The sequence below is a fragment of the Macaca nemestrina genome, chromosome 1, assembly GCF_043159975.1.
Source record: "Macaca nemestrina isolate mMacNem1 chromosome 1, mMacNem.hap1, whole genome shotgun sequence".
Taxonomy (NCBI): Eukaryota; Metazoa; Chordata; class Mammalia; order Primates; family Cercopithecidae; genus Macaca; species Macaca nemestrina.
The window spans coordinates 86,814,908-86,824,741 of record NC_092125.1 but is presented as its reverse complement, the minus strand read 5'-3'; the positions used below and the strand labels follow the sequence as shown (position 1 = coordinate 86,824,741).

The 9,834-nt window shown below is 48.5% G+C and overlaps 1 long non-coding RNA gene and 1 pseudogene across 3 annotated transcripts; one reads left to right on the top strand and one right to left on the bottom strand.

Moving 5' to 3' along the window:
• The first annotated feature begins 1,887 nt into the window (after positions 1 to 1,887).
• BTNL10P (Butyrophilin-like protein 10) lies at positions 1,888 to 4,596 on the top strand (annotated as a pseudogene). Its single transcript, XR_011608841.1, has 2 exons — positions 1,888 to 2,239; positions 2,963 to 4,596. The product of XR_011608841.1 is annotated as a Butyrophilin-like protein 10 (transcript).
• A 566-nt stretch (positions 4,597 to 5,162) lies between these two features.
• Positions 5,163 to 7,133, bottom strand: LOC105499687 (uncharacterized). Of its 2 annotated transcripts, none has more exons than XR_011608840.1 (3): positions 6,667 to 7,133; positions 6,452 to 6,585; positions 5,163 to 5,406 (listed from the first exon to the last, which is right to left on the bottom strand). It is a non-coding gene; the product is annotated as an uncharacterized lncRNA (long non-coding RNA). The 2 variants fall into 2 exon arrangements; XR_011608838.1 differs by having other exon boundaries at positions 6,490 to 6,585; positions 6,667 to 7,131.
• Positions 7,134 to 9,834: the final 2,701 nt, after the last annotated feature.

Sequence of the window (9,834 nt, the reverse complement as noted above, 5' to 3'; positions counted from 1 at the left end):
CTCTCTCTGTTGTTTTTCCTTTTCTTCTGTTTTTTCTTTTTTTAAATATTTTTCTTTTTTGTCAATTGAGATAAAATTTATATAATATAAAATTGACCATTTTAAAGTATACCATTTGGTGGCACTAAGTACATTCCCAATGTTTTGCAACCACCATCTCTATCTAGTTCCAAAATATTTTCATCACCCTAAGTAAAACCCCAAAAATATTAAACAGTTATTCCTCATCTCCACTTCCATCTCCCCCATCTCCTCAGCCCCAACAACCACAGTTTTCTTTCTGTCCCTGTATTTACCTGTCTGGTCATTTCATATGAAGGGAATTGTAAAGTGTGTGACCTCCTGTCTTCTTGCCTTTGAACTTTAAACATTGTACCTGAGGTGGGTTGAGCTGAATGTGTCTGCAGGAGCCCTGGCTGCCCACCTGAGAGACTCTGGGCCACACATGGGCTCATGCACAGAAGGACCACTGTGTCAAGTGACCTACCCATGGGCTGAAAGCCTACACCACCAGGACACCCTTCTCCGCCATAGCTTTTCCCAGTGCTCATGACTCTTTGTCTGACAGCAGGCATCACAATCTGTTGTCAACACAGTGTGCTCTGTACATCGTAGCAGCTCTCTCTAGATTGTTCAAACCTGAGCCCTCCTTCCCAAGTCATTGGGACAAGTGTGACTGGATGCAGCACAGTGGCTCATGCCAGTAACCACAGCACTTTGATAAGCTGAAGTGGGAGGATCGCTTAAGCCTGGGAGTTCAAGACAAGCTGGGAAACATAGCAAGACTTTATCTCTACAAAAAACACCAAAAATTTAGCCAGGCATGATGGTGCACCTGTGGTCCCAGCTACTTGGGAGGCTGAGATGGGAGGATTGCTTGAGTCTGGGAGATCAAGAATGCAGTGAGCAGAGATCACACCTCTGTACTCCAGCCTGGGTGACAGGATGAGACCCTGTCTTTAACAATATATTAATTTTTTTTTCTTTTTTTGAGGCAGAGTTTCACTCTGTCACCCAGGCCGTAGTGCAGTAGCATGATCTTGGCTCACTGCAACCTCCACCTCCCTGGTTCAAGCAATTCCCCTGCCTCAGCCTCCCAAGTATCTGGGATTACAGGCGCAGGCCACCATGCCAGGCTAATTTTTTTTTGTATTTTTAGTAGAGACGGGTTCTCACCATGTTGGCCAGACTGGTCTTGAATGCCTGACCTCAGGCCATCTGCCTGCCTCGGCCTCCCAAAGTTCTGAGATTACAGGTGTGAGCCACCACACCTGGCCAATTAATTTTTTCAAAAAGACAAGTGAGTCGAGTTTTAGGTCACGTCATTGTCTGGTAAAAGCAGATCACGGGGACAACATAATTCTTACATGCTGACATATAAAAGGGGGAACAACTGGTTGACCAAAGGGACACTCCCCCAGGAGGGACATAGGAGGGACCTGGCACTTGGATTTCCTCCACCGCCCGAGGGCACGGGGAGTGCTCAGCACCTGTCTGCAGAGTTCAGATAAAGCTCCTCCCTCTAGGAAAGCAAGGACTCCTTTCTCACAAAAACCACCCAGGAAAAGGCCCAGACTTTTGAGTCTTCAAACAAGAAGGTGAGGAGGGAATGGGCCTGGCCGCTGGGTGCAAGAAATCAGCATGAAGGTTCTAAGCTGGGTCAGGGAGGCTGCCAATGAGAACAGACATCCATGACCCCACGGCCATGGAGGGCAGTGAAAGGCTGGGGAAGATGAGCCCTGAACATCCCTCCGGGACAATATGGGAATTAGGCCATTGCGACATGATCATAAACACCTTTCCTGAAGGACCCGGGCCAGCTAGGCTGGGCCTGCACACTGCCAGATAACTGCAGGCTTTACCTGCATTCACAGCTCCTTCAGTTGGCCTGGGTCCCATCTTGAGGCCTGTCTCCTCCCCACGGGCAGTATCTCCTGCTCCCCAGCCCTGGGGCGTTCCACACTGGGGATCACACTCTATGGGAAGCCTTTTTTGTCCTCTACTGCAACTGCCCAAAAGGCACAGTTACATACTTTTGCAAAAAAAACAAAAGGAAGAATCTCTGGAAACCGGGGGAGTTGGCAGCTTTTGCCAGATGTCGAGGCTGCCTTTCACATCACCGCCTGGAGACAGCATGTTTGGCCTGGGTCACACCCACCTGGAGTTGGCAGGAAACTAAATTAATTCCCCTAAAGTTGCCAGGACTTCCCAAGGAAGCTGCAGCAGCTCTCGGTGCCAGGTGAGCATTTTCTATGGTCAGGATGCTGTTCACTCTTCAGTGTTTCTGCTTCCTCCAACCTCTCCCCATCCCCAAGGGGCAGAAGGACCACAGGGTCTTCCTGGAAGGCAAGAACCAAATAGGACAAGAGCCTGTGCCCACACAACTCCCTAATAACACACGTAAATGCCCAACATGGATGGCTGTGCTGGGAAGAACCGCCCAAGGCCACAGACCTTTTTCCCAATACCTGCTCTCTAAACCAAGGTTACAAGAAATGCTCACAAGAGACTCATGAGGGTCTTGGCCTGCCCATCCCAGCTGAAGAGCCCTGAGGATTGGGCCCAGACCCCAGCCCCTGACTATAGAAGTCCCCATGGGGACAGCGGGAAAGCAAGGGATATTAAGGGAATCCCCTGATGTCATTCTGACCTCGAATTTGCTTAATCCAAGTCTGGGTTTTCTCCTCCAGCATTCTGGTGTTTCATGACAGTCTCCAGCTAGAGATTGGGCTATGGCTCTTCATGAGCAGGTTAGAAAATCAAACCCCTTCCCTCCTGGATGTCCTTGTGGAATTCCACAGAGGGACTAGGGTGAGAGGTGTGTTACCCGTGAGAAGATGGATACAGGAGCACATGAGGCTTGCTGTGTCTCCATTTATAGCATTAATAACTTGTTTGGGAGTGAGAGTGAATGACCTTTTCTTCTTTTTCTTCCATGGCATTTTTCCTCTGCACCTGTTAGCTTCCTGGCGGTGGCTCCTCTCCCAGTGACAGTGCGTAGCTCTGACCTGGCAGGAATGGCAATGATGTGCGATCAAGAGGACTTCCTGCCCATCTGCTTTGTCACCCTGGTCTTCCTGCAGCTCCCACTGGCCAGCATCTGTCAAAACTGTGGGACAGACTCTTGTGCAAGTCGAGGCAGGTGCCCTGGCATAGGAGGTGTGTGTCCAGCATGGCAAGAAGCTGAAGCATCTCCCAGCAGCTCGGGCTCAAGAGGTCCCCAAAGCCTCCAAGATGAGGGAGGGGCAGGGGGAAAGTGCCCTGGCCTCCCCACACATGGCTAACCCAGCCCTTTCTGATCTGCGTCTCCCAGAGAAAGCTGACTTTGATGTCATTGGGCCTCATGCCCCTATTCTGGCCATGGCTGGGGGACATGTGGAGTTACAGTGTCAACTGTTCCCCAATATCAGTGCCGAGGACATGGAGCTGAGGTGGTACAGGTGCCAGGCCTCCCTGGCTGTGCACGTGCATGAGAGAGGGATGGACATGGATAGAGAGCAAAAGTCATAGTACAGAGGAAGGACAACCTTCGTGAGTGACCATGTGGCCGGGGGCAAGGCCATGGTGAGGATTCACAGGGTCACAGCCTTTGACAACGAGACATACTGCTGCCACTTCAAGGATGGTGTAAAGTTCGGCAAGGCCATTGTGCAGGTGCAGGTGGCAGGTGAGGCCAGTGGCTAACTGGCTATCAGTCCTACTTCCAGGCATGGCCTCGGGGCCCAGCATGTTCAGGTGGAGGGCTTTTCAGGAGGGTGAGAGTGCACTCTCGCAGCTGCCATGCTGGCCTGCGCTGCTCCTGGGAAGTGCAGCTGTGAAGGCAGGGTCACCTTCCTCATCTTCCTTTCCCTCCTTACACCAGTGTACTGGAAAGGGAAGGGAAGGGAAAGAGAGAGACAGGGAGAATGAGAGAGACACAGAGATGGAGAGATAGAATGAGAGAGAAGCAGGGACAGACAGACAGAGGTGGAAAGATAGATGGAGAGAAAGACAGAGAGAGGTGAAGAAAGAATGACAGAATTATAGAGATGAGGAGAGAGAGATGGAGAGAGAGGGACAAGCAGAGACAGAGAATAAAAGACAGGAGAGACAGAGATGGAGAGAGACAGAGAGAATGAGAAATTGAGAGAAACACAGAGAGAATGAAACAGACAAAGAGACTGAGTCAGTAACAGAAAGAGAGAGAGAGACAGAGACAGAGAGACAGTAAAAGAGAATGAGAAAGAGAGTAAGCAACAGAAATGGGGAGGAAGAGAGAGACAGAGAAATAATGACAGGAGACAGAGAGACCGAGAGAGAAGAGAGTCTTGAAATACAGGAGGTTTCCCGAGTGACTCAGAACTTGTGCTTTGAAGCAGACAAGCCTAGGTCCCATCTTGTGCCGTGAATTCTACTTCTGCAACACAGGATGCTTATTCAATCTTCCTGGGCCTTTTCCGTTTTGCTTACCCTATTTTGTCTGGGAAATGGGGCAACTCTGTTAAGGATGGCATGTGATACAGGGTAGGCAGTTTGTGAAATTGCCAAAATACATTGGAAATCCTCAAGATTTTGTTTTTCCTTTAAATAGAAGCAGCCATGGCTGCAAAGATTCAAGTCGCTGTCTCTTCCTTCAGGGCTGGGCATGGAGCCCAGAATCCAGGTGATGGAACAGCAGGATGGAGTCAAGGCAGAGCGCACATTAGCAGGCTGGTTCCCCAAGCCCTGGGTGGAATGGCGAGACTTCAGAGGCCAGGCTAGGCCTGCTGTGACCAATCTCTCAGCCTCGGCCACCATGGGTCTCTGGGCTGTGACGTCCAGCTTGATGCTCTGGGACAGGGCTGTGGAGGGTCTCTCTTGCTCCATCTCCAGCCCTCTCCTCCCTGAGAGGAGGAAGGTGGCTGAAAGTCACCTGCCCGGTGAGTCCTCTGTTCAGTTCTGTCCTCACAATCAGTGAGCACAAGATTCCGTGGCCCTGGACACTGGAGACATTAAGAGACAGCTGTGGGGCTTGTGGCAAGAGGGAACGGGCAGCAGGTCCCTGTCCTCACCTGGCTGGGGCGTCCTGGAAGGTGCACTGTTTGGGTGCTGATTACGGAAGAGGAACAGAGATAAGGATGCAGGGACACTGGAGAGAGCCTTGCCTTTGGGGGAACAAGAAATGTACACCCTAATATCAATGGTTTTTAGGGTTTTTAAAAATAGGCTTTATTTTTTAAAGCAGTTTTAGGGTCACAACAAATTTTAGTAGAAAGTCCAGAGAGTTCCCATATTCCCCTAACCCCCTTGCACAACTTCCCCCAGCAAAAAAACCCTGCACCAGAAGGAATGTCCACCATGATTGATGAACCTCCGTTGACAATGCCGTCGGCACCCAGAGTACGCAGTCTCCATGTGGGCTCACTCTTGGCATGGCGTCCCATGGTTCTAGAAAAATATATAACACCACATATCTGTCATTATAGTATCATACAAAATAATGTCACTGCCCTTAATCCTCTGTGCTCCGCTCATTCATCCTTCTCCCCTAACTCCTGGCCACCACTGATGTTTTCACTGTCTCCATAGTTTCCAGGCGTTCTGGAATGTCCTGTAGTTGGAATTGTGCCTCTGTAGCCCCTTCACACTGGCTTCCCTCACTTTGTGGTAGGCGTTTAGGTTTCCTCCATGTCTTTTCATACCTTAATAACTTGTTTCTTTTTTGAAACGAATAATGTTCCAGAATCTGGATGGACCACTGTTTATTGATCCATTCACCTACTAAAAAATATCTTGGTTGTTTCCAAATTTACCTTTTCACAAAAACTTTCACTTTTACTTTTCTAAATGATGTCAAACTTACAGAAAATTTGCAAGATAAATAGAGAAGTTGTCTGTGCATCCTTTACTCAGATTCACCACATTTCTACCTCGTTGTGAAATTTCTTTTTATCACTTCTCTCTTTATCTACAAATAGATATCTAATATCTACTTCCTATGCATATATCTATACCCAACTGTCTTACTCCATTTGTGTGCCTATAACAAAATATCACAGACCAGGTGGCTTAGAAACAAGAGATAGTTATTGACCGCAGTTTTGTAAGCTGGGAAGTTCAAGATAAAGGCGTGGCAGATTTGGTGTCTGGGGAGGGTGCTTCCTGGTTCATAGACAGCGCCTTCTCACTGTGTCCTCACATGGTGGAAAGGGTACGGGAGCTCTATAGGCTCTCCCCTTTATAAAGGCACCATTCCCATCATATCCATTATGGGGGCTCTACCCTCATGACCTCATCACCTCGCAACATCATCACCGTAGGGTTTGGGATTTCAGCTTGGGAACTTTGGGGGACACAGACATTCAGTTCCTAGCACCACGTGTGCAAATACATACTATTTTGGAAACTATTTCACAGTAATTTGCAAATATCATGTCCCTGGACTCGTGAACCCTTTAGCGAGTTTGACCTCAGAACACAGACACTCTCTCACCCCAATATTCCTGGCTTCTGGGAATCTTCTCTAGCTACCTTCTCCAGAAGCTCCCAGTTCATGGCATGGAAAGCGGCTCTGCCTCTGTTCCTTGTTGCAGTGGGACTCATAATAGCTGGAGGCATCCGCATCTTCTGGAAATGTCAAAGGGAAAAGAACAAAGCATTGCTGGAAGAAGAGAGGGAGCGAAGAGAAAAGGAGCAGAGGCGACCCACCAGCAGCAACGAGGTTGAGCCATGAGAGGTGAGCAGGGAGCCCCGACAAGGCACATCCTGCCCACCCTCCAAACCCAGGACCCTAACACGAAGCCCTGAGCCGAGGCTTCATCCATGTGTCCTCAAACACAGTAGGAATGGGATGGCCGATGAGGATCCTCACTCTGGAATTGCCTGATTATGATCTAGCCAGTGAGACCATCTGTCTCCTAGCAATCCCTTGGTTAGTCTTCACTGGCTGATTTTGGGCAGGCTGGTTGGACTCTCTCTTGAAAACGGACAGATCTGAGCTTGAACCCCAAGTCTGATGGGTGTGGGCTGAGGGACCTGGTGTGAGCCCTGAGCCACTCTGTCTACTGGGAGTGCTGATACCATCCTGAAAGAGTGCTGCAGTGACCAACAAAGTAGCATTTAGAGCAGGGGCCGCATAGGGGAGGGTTTGCAGTTGCAATCATTGTGATTATTCTCAATATTGACTGTGCCCATCATTCATTCACTTCACTCACTTCCTCCTCTGTCATTTCAGGAGTTGAGGACTCGTCCCTAGATTTCAGAGCCCTATTTGCAGCTGGTTGTAAAGACTGCATTATGATAGAGTCGTTTGTGGTGGCTTGCAGCTGTCATCTAGCATTTTGGGAGGCTGAGGTGGGAAAATTGCTTGAGGCCACGAGTTTGAGGACAGCCTGGGCAATATAGCAAGACCCCATCTCTACAAAAAAAGAAAAAAAAAGAAAAAAGAAATTAGCCGGGCATGGTGGCGTGTGCCTGTTGTCCCAGCTACTCAGGAGGCTGAGGTGGGAAAATCGCTTGAGGCCAGGAGTTTAAGGCTACAGTGAGCCCTGATTGTGCTACTGCACTCCAGCCTGGGTGACAGAGCCAGATCCTGTCAGGCAGACAAGAAAAGAAAGAAGGAAGGAAGGAAGGAAGGAAGGAAGGAAGGAAGGAAGGAAGGAAGGAAGGAAGGAAGGAAGGAAGGAAGGAAGGAAGAAAAGAAGGAAGGAAGGAAAAAGAAAGAGAAAGAAAGAAAAAAGAAAGAAAAGTCAAGGTGCAGCAGTTCATGCCTGTGATCCCAGTACTTTGGGAAGCCGAGGTGGGCAGATCATTTGAGGTCAAGAGTTCGAGACCAGCCTGGCCAAAATGACGAAACCCCATCTTTACTAAAAATACAAAAATTAGCCGAACATGTTGGTGGGCACCTGTAATCCCAGCTACTCAGGAGGCTGAGGCAGGAGAAATGCTTGAACCCAGGAGGCGGAAGTTGCAGTGACATGGTGCCATTGCACTCCAGCACTGTGTGCATACATGTGTGCACGTGCAAACGTGTGTGCATCTGTGTGATGGGTACACACACGTACATGTGTTCATGTAGGCACACATATGTACATATATGTCTGTGTTTCTGTGCATGTGCATGATTGTGAGCATATGCTGCATGTGTGCAGGTGTGTTTGCATGTGAATGAGTGTGACTGTGTATGCATATGTGAGTGTGTGCATGACTGTACAGGTAAGCACATGCATGCATGTACAAGTAAACACATGCATGCATGTGTGTTTCTGTGTGTTCATTTATGTTTGGTGTGTCACGAGTGTGCATATCCATGTACAGGGCACGTTTGTGTATGCAAGAGTGCAATGTGCCAAGAGTATGTGCACATGTGTATTCGTTTACATATGATTTGCATATGTATACATATTAGTGTATGCATTCATGTGTGTAAAGACATGTGCAAGTGTGCATGTGTGTGTGCAAATGTGTACATGTAAGTGTGTGCATGTGTGTGTGCATATGTGCTCCTGTGACCATGCATGTACATGTGTGTGTGTTCCCATCTATTCCAGAGAGCAGAAATGCTGGTGACAGGCAGCCACAGCTTTGTAAAAGTCAAGTTTTAGCTGCCACAAGAAACGCTGAGTTCCTTCTTTTTTTTTTTTTTTTTTTTTTTGAGAATTGGCTCTGTCGCCCAGGCTGGAGTGCAGTGGCATGATCTTGGCTCACTGCCACCTCCGCCTCCTGGGTTCAAGCAATTATCCTGCCTCAGCCTCCCGTGTAGCTGGGATTACAGATGCCTGCCACCACGCCTGGCTACTCTTTGTATTTTTAATAGGTATGGGGTTTCACCATGTTGGCCAGGCTGGTCTGGAACACCTAACCTCAGGTAATCCACCCGCCTCGGCCTCCCAAAGTGCTGAGATTACAGGTATGAGATTACAGGTGTGGCACACAGCCTGTGCTCCTTCTTTATTATTTTCTGAAACCCTGGGAGAGCCAGGCATGGAGAACTTATGGCAACAACCATCCTGCATGTGGGAGATGCTGAGGGAGTCTGCTTTCCTAAGATGGGGAGCTCTGGGGATGCTGTTACCCCAGATAGCAGGGAAATCTGACTTTTCACCTCAAGACATGATCTCATGAAATACAGAGAAGAGGCCAGGCATGGTGGCTCATGCCTGTAATCCTAACACTTTGGGAGGCCAAGTGGGGGCAGATCACTTGAGGTCAGGGGTTCGAAACCAGCCTGGTGAATATAGTGAAATGCCATCTCTACTAAAAATATGAAAAAAAAAAAGAAAAGAAAAGCTGGGCATGGTGGTGGGCACCTGTAATCCCAGCTACTCAGGAGGCTAAGGCAGGGGAATTGCTTGAACCTGGAAGGCAGAGGTTGCAGTGAGCCGAGATCTTACCACTGCACTGCAGCCTGGGCAACAGAGCAAGACTCCATCTCAAAAAAAAAAAAAAAAAGTACAGAGAAGAGTCACTGTGGAAAGGGAGAGGCAAGGACCAGGAAAGGCAAAACTGGCTGGGCTGGAGATGGGACCAGTGGGAGGACTTGGGAGGGACAGTTAGCAAAATGTGAATAAGCTCTGCAGATTATGAAATAGATATTTTATAAAGCTATGTCAATGTCCATTTTCTGGTTTTGATCATTTTACTATGGCTATGCAAGATGTTATCATATGCCATATTCTTTATGCTTTTTGTCACTGTAAATCTGGAATAATTTTAATGTGAATAAGAAATTTCCTTAAATGATGACAGCATTTCGGGTGGAGGGAAACATGAAGAGCTGGACTAATTCTTCAGTGGGGAAGAGGCAGCTGGGGGGCTGGTGTATAGACGTGAGGGAGAAGCGACAGCAACAGTTCTATCCCACAGCTCAGGCTCAAG